Source organism: Manduca sexta, unplaced genomic scaffold (genome assembly GCF_014839805.1).
Source record: "Manduca sexta isolate Smith_Timp_Sample1 unplaced genomic scaffold, JHU_Msex_v1.0 HiC_scaffold_3556, whole genome shotgun sequence".
Lineage (NCBI taxonomy): Eukaryota > Metazoa > Arthropoda > Insecta > Lepidoptera > Sphingidae > Manduca > Manduca sexta.
The window spans coordinates 1-6,169 of NW_023594637.1; the positions used below are offsets into that span (position 1 = coordinate 1).

The following is a 6,169-nucleotide window of genomic DNA, read 5'->3' on the forward strand; positions in this document are numbered from 1 at the left end:
GGCAACTTGCATTAATAACACCGTCGCTTCTTGGCCCGCATCCAAACTGTTACACTTACTCGAAGCGGCTAGCGGAGAGGGTGGTAGAAGCGTACAAACATCTGCCGATTGTCATCGCTCGTCCAAGCATTGGTAAAATATCTGAGTTTTCACAACACACTACCAAAAAAATAATTGTTATGCAATATGAAATTTATAATGGGTTTGATTTGTTGTACTCATGTCTCTTCGGTTCGCCGAAAAAACTCAAATAATTACGTTAGGAGACTAATTGATTCTAATAAGAATATATATTTGATGCGTCTTGAGGACTAGATTATAATCAAAGCGCGCCGCGTTTCGCAGCCATCCACCGCGGCATGGCAGCGGTCGCGCCGCGCCGCCGCGCCTCCATGCTATGACGCGATTAGCACTCGACGCGACTAATCGCTAAGGCTTAACACATATGGACATATATTTGTGATATACTTAATGTAATAGAAAATCGAACTACTATTGTGAGTCATTAATAGATATTACCTATATACGATACACGACTTAAATATTTTGTTAAGTACTATGTCATCACGTGTAGATCGTATTTTTATGACATCTGAAAATCCAGATTGTAACGCATAACTCAAATCACATCAGCCATTCTTCTATTCAATATTAATACTGAATATTCCATTCAGTAGTCAATCTAAGAGCAAAAAATTACATGACGCGAGTAAACCACAAGAATCCGCATATCGCTATTTGTAATCGAGACGTTTCCTAATACACTTAGAATACCTACCATTAAAATAATTTAAGTAAGAGTCGAAAGTATTCGTATGTTTTTTTCTCGTACTCGTCAGCGAATATGGGATACCAGCAGTAACGACCTATGACTATGACTTACATTATTTAGAACTTACTTATGCATTAAACTTATGCATAATTTTGTATTAGTTACTTCTTGTCCTGTATCTATAACACAAACATATATAGTAAGCAATATACACGGGACTGTAAGGCGGGAGCCTTACCATTGCTGTAGGGGTAGGCAGGAGCATAACTATTGCGCCTATTGTCATTAACCCTATTCCTATCCTACCCGTGACGTAGTTGCGGATACAATTGACTGATAAATTTGCATATTATCTGAATTCATGCTTCCAGTGTGTCCTTCGCTAAAGGAGCCAGTGCCTGGATGGGTGGATAACCTAAACGGGCCAGTGGGTGTGATGCTAGGTGCGGGCAAAGGCGTTATCCGCACAATGCTGTGTGACGGCTCTCTCACTGCACAAGTGATACCAGTGGACATAGCCATCAATGCTATCATCGCCATTGGAATGCTGGAAGGAACAAGGATGGAAAAGTAAATTGAACCATTGAAAATTTATTTATTAATAGCAGATAGGTAGGATGAGAAGCCCTGGGTTCGATGCCTAGGTCGTGAAATACATTTCTTTGTTGTTTTTGTTTAACCGTAATTGTCCCTATGATTTGCCCGAAATTGTCCTTTAGAAATCGATAACATTAGGTGAGCGGCTGGTCATTAAAATAAAGTCAGATCTTTGTAAATATGTACATTAATTTCTTAGTATTTATTAAACCGTCCTAATTTGACTTTAATTAGACTCCATTCTATTATTTATACTATGTAGTTCTGTAACCGGTTCTAAGTTGAATCATGAAGTCAACAAAAGTGTGTTGTAATTTTTAGACTTGACATTATTCCTGTTTACAACGTGAACATAGGCCATCAGAAACCGACGACATGGGGCGAAGTTCTGAATGTGGCAAAAGCATACGGAAGGAAATATCCATTGTCATGGCCCCTTTGGTATCCCAACGGAGACATAACCACCAATTACGCTTTGCACGAATTACGCCGCATTTTTTACCATTTGGTACCGGCTTATTGTATCGATTTCATCCTGTTCTTGACGGGACAAAAGCGATTGTGAGTATTATAATTGATAAACGTATAATCATATTTATGTGTGATGGTGTTCATATACTTAGTCTGGCCATAAATACTGTTACACTTAATTATAAAAAAATATTACATTTGAATTTCGAATCTGTCATTTTTATACGATTGTTCATTGTGTTTTCTCATTTTGGCGCCAATACATTGTAAAATATTTTGCGATATTAAAATGGTGTGGGGTGATAAAGAGAACCGAATCGCTGTGATAGCATTACACAAAGTAGGTATGGAGCCAAATGCAATTTTTAAACTCTCCATACACTTGGTATTAGTAAAATGTTTGTGTACCGGGCTATTAATAGGTACAATGAGACCTCTGTTTGTGACAGAAAAGATCTGGCCGTCCACGTAGTGTTCGTACGAAAAAGGTGGTCAAAGCAGTAAGGGAAAGAATTCGAAGAAATCCTGTCCGAAAGCAAAAGATTTTATCTCGGGAAATGAAGATAGCACCTAGAACCATGTCGCGTATTTTAAAAGATGACTTAGGACTTGCAGCCTATAAGAGACGCACTGGCCATTTCTTAACTGATAATTTAAAGAAGAATAGGATGGTAAAATCGAAACAACTACTGAAGCGGTACGCAAAGGGAGGTCACAGAAAAATTTTGTTTACGGATGAGAAAATTTTTACAATTGAGCAACATTTTAACAAACAAAATGACCGTATTTATGCTCAAAGCTCTAAGGAAGCTTCCCAATTAGTCGACAGAGTGCAACGTGGACATTATCCGACTTCAGTGATGGTTTGGTGGGGTGTTAGCTATGAAGGAGTGACTGAGCCATATTTTTGTGAAAAGGTATCAAAACATCGGCACAAGTGTATCAAGATACCATTCTTGAGAAGGTAGTTAAGCCCCTTAACATCACCATGTTCAATAACCAAGTATGGTCCTTCCAGCAAGACTCGGCGCCGGGTCATAAAGCTCGGTCCACGCAGTCTTGGTTGGAATCGAACGTTTCGGACTTCATCAGAGCTGAAGACTGGCCGTCGTCTAGTCCCGATCTTAATCCGCTGGATTATGATTTGTGGTCAGTTTTAGAGAGTACAGCTTGCTCTAAACGCCATGATAATTTGAGTCCCTAAAACAATCTATACGATTGGCAGTGAAGAATTTTCCCATGGAAAGAGTGCGTGCTTCTATTGATAACTGGCCTCATCGTTTAAAGGACTGTATTGCAGCCAATGGAGACCACTTCGAATAAGCTTTTTATATTTTTAATTGTTTTATATTTATGTATTAAACTGACACACTGTAAAAGTAATAAATGTTTTTGCAGTTAACAATTTTTCTTTATTACAATATTTATGGCAAGACTAGGTATATGGTGTTACGTTGTAGTAGCGAAATTTGCAAGTTACTTTGAATTGAGACTGCATCATAATTCAACATAATTTATTTTGTGGTTTTAATGCTTGTAGCATGGTGAGAATACAACACCGAATTAGTCAAGGGCTAGAAGTTCTGCAGTATTTCACGACGCGTCCGTGGTCTTTTCCCGTGTCCAAACTATGACAGCATTCAAGGAAACCTGAACGATGAAGAAAAGAAAATATTCAACACCGATATAAGCGACGTTGATCGTGGCGAATACATGCAAAAGTGTGTCGAAGGCGGTCGAGTGTATTGTCTAAAAGAGGACCCAAAATATGGCCATCAACAGATTGTACCACAACTTGTAAGTATTTCATACTTTTAGTTACGTGATCAATCGTTTGCAATTAGTCACGTTTAAATACTTATAATTGCATATTCATGAATGAGAACACGAGACTGGTACAGCTTTTGATTGCGGAGTCAGACAAAAAGTTAGACATACCTACTTTCAGAATAGCTTTCACGCTGATACTTACATTGTGAGCTATTCTTATTTTGACGCTATTATCGTTTAAAATCCGCACGTTATGCAATTGTATTGGCGCGGTCTGCATTTAAATTCCTTGATGACTCTTGGTCACGTTTACTTGATTGATAAACTTAAGTTAAGACTCGTAGATTTATTACAAGATTATACCTACTTCATACAAGTTTGAATGTTCGGAATATGGTCATCCACGCTGACTACAAATACCGCAGATAAAATCAAAGACGAAATTGTGCTGTGTCCGATATCGTTGAATCAGATATTGACACTTCCTACAATGTAACGCAACGTCGTAAAACCAATGATGTCACCTAAACCTGAATCGGTCCTGCTTCCGTCTCCGTCCCGTCAAGAAATAAACAAAACACAAGCGGACGAATTGAATAACTTTGCGTCTGAATTGCGGGCCACTCAACTGGAAATGTGTCAGTTTAGAAATATGTTAGAGAACTGACAGAAGCGCTCAATAGGTATGATGCTCGGGTTGACAAATTAGAGGCCAGAATCCAGTCACTGGAAGAGAAAATAATGGATGGGGCAGGCTTTGAAATTCGGGCACTGGAATCAACGATCGTCCAGCTGAAACAAGAAATACAAGATCGCGATCAAGCTTCGCTGAAGAACGATATTGAGATCGCAGGCATTCCAGAATTTGCTGGGAAGGAACCACCCACATCGTACTTTCGATAGCTGCAAAAGTTGGTGTTGCTCTAGATGAACATGATATTGTGTATGCGGAGCGTGTGGGCCTATTGCGCGCTAAATTGGATGTCGAGCCGTCGCTGCGTCCGCGGCCCATCGCAGTGCGGCTAACGCGGCGCGCCTCCGCGATTCCTTATTACGAGCGGCTTGCGTACGCCGCGGGCTCACTACTGCTGACATGGGCATCGCTGGTACTCCACGTCCCTGTTATGTAAACGAAAGGTTGACAAAATGCAATCGGCAACTGTTTCAGAAGGCGCGTGAAAGAGCAGAACGGGTTAAATGGCGATTTGTATGGACACGTGAAGGTAAAATATACTCCAGACGAGAAAATGGTACGGAACGGCAGCGTATACGCTCGGAGGAAGATCTTGAGAGGGTTTTTCGCGTTAATATGGTTAGATCTGATGATATTAAAAAGTAAAACTATTTATCATTTTTGTATTATACAGGACATGATATTGTCCCATTGCTGTTTCTTTCGTATTCCTCGACTCGTTGTACACCTTTTTAATAATTGTCATTTATTAAGTCGTTATGCTGTCCTTGTCACATGTAATTCTGTTTTATTTAAGAGTGTCTTTAAACCAAAATGGAACCAAGAAATGCACGTATACTTCTTCATAATGATGAATCATATAAAATTGATAATAATTTTCATGTATTTAATCGTTTAGTTCTAATTACTACATGTAATTTTGTTTTATCTAAAATTATCTTTAAACCTAAACTGAGTCAAGAAATGCAAATATACTTTTCCATAATAATGAATCATGTAAGATTAACTACTGAGTTGGGATTACAATATGCTGTGGGTGTTAATTACATTTACGCAGCTAAAATATACAGTTATAGTTCTAAAAATGACTCGCGATAAAAACTCACATTTGAAATTAGGGCTACTTAATGCGTTCTTTAAATACTGGACGTGATGAACTCTTAGCAAGTGTGGAAAGACATAATCCAGACCTGTTAGCATTAAATGAGACTTGGATTAAGTCTGGAGAGGAGAAATTTGCTCTTAAGATTCCAGGATATAATGAAGCATAAGCCTAGACCATTCGACATGCGAGGAGGCGGCGTAGGCTTATGTGAAAGAAGATATGCGAATCCGAATTAGACCTCATCCCGAATCCAATCTCGAGCAGTTATGGTTAGAATTAACTCTGCCTGGTAAAGGTCACTTAATAGTGGGCACGGCGTATAGGCCTGAATCAGTTTCCATATGTACTGCAATCGATGCACCGAGTGAATCCCTGAATACTTTCTCATTATAGGTATATTTTTTACTGACTGATTTTAATGGATCTCTTGCAGCCACAAACAACATCTGCCAGAGAAATAATAAATTTTGTACTCAGAGAGGACTAGAGAACATAGTACATGAACCTACTAGGATAGTCGAAGGATCTAACTCTCTTCTCGACCTAATAATTACAGACTGCCCTAGGCTATGCAAAGTAGTAAGTGTCTTACATAACCCCGCACTTAGTGATCACGCCATGGTATTATCTGAGTTTAATATTAAAAAGCCTAAAGAAAACCTCAATATATACTTAGGCGATCAATAAACTCTATAAACGAAGAATTATTTCTAGGTAAACTACATAATTTACCATGGTTCCGAATATTACAGCTATCGAA

General features: G+C 38.8%; 1 pseudogene; it reads left to right on the forward strand.

Annotated features, from left to right (window-relative positions):
• The first annotated feature begins 5 nt into the window (after nt 1-5).
• On the forward strand, nt 6-3,742 carry LOC119193045 (annotated as a pseudogene).
• The last annotated feature ends 2,427 nt before the right edge of the window (nt 3,743-6,169 follow it).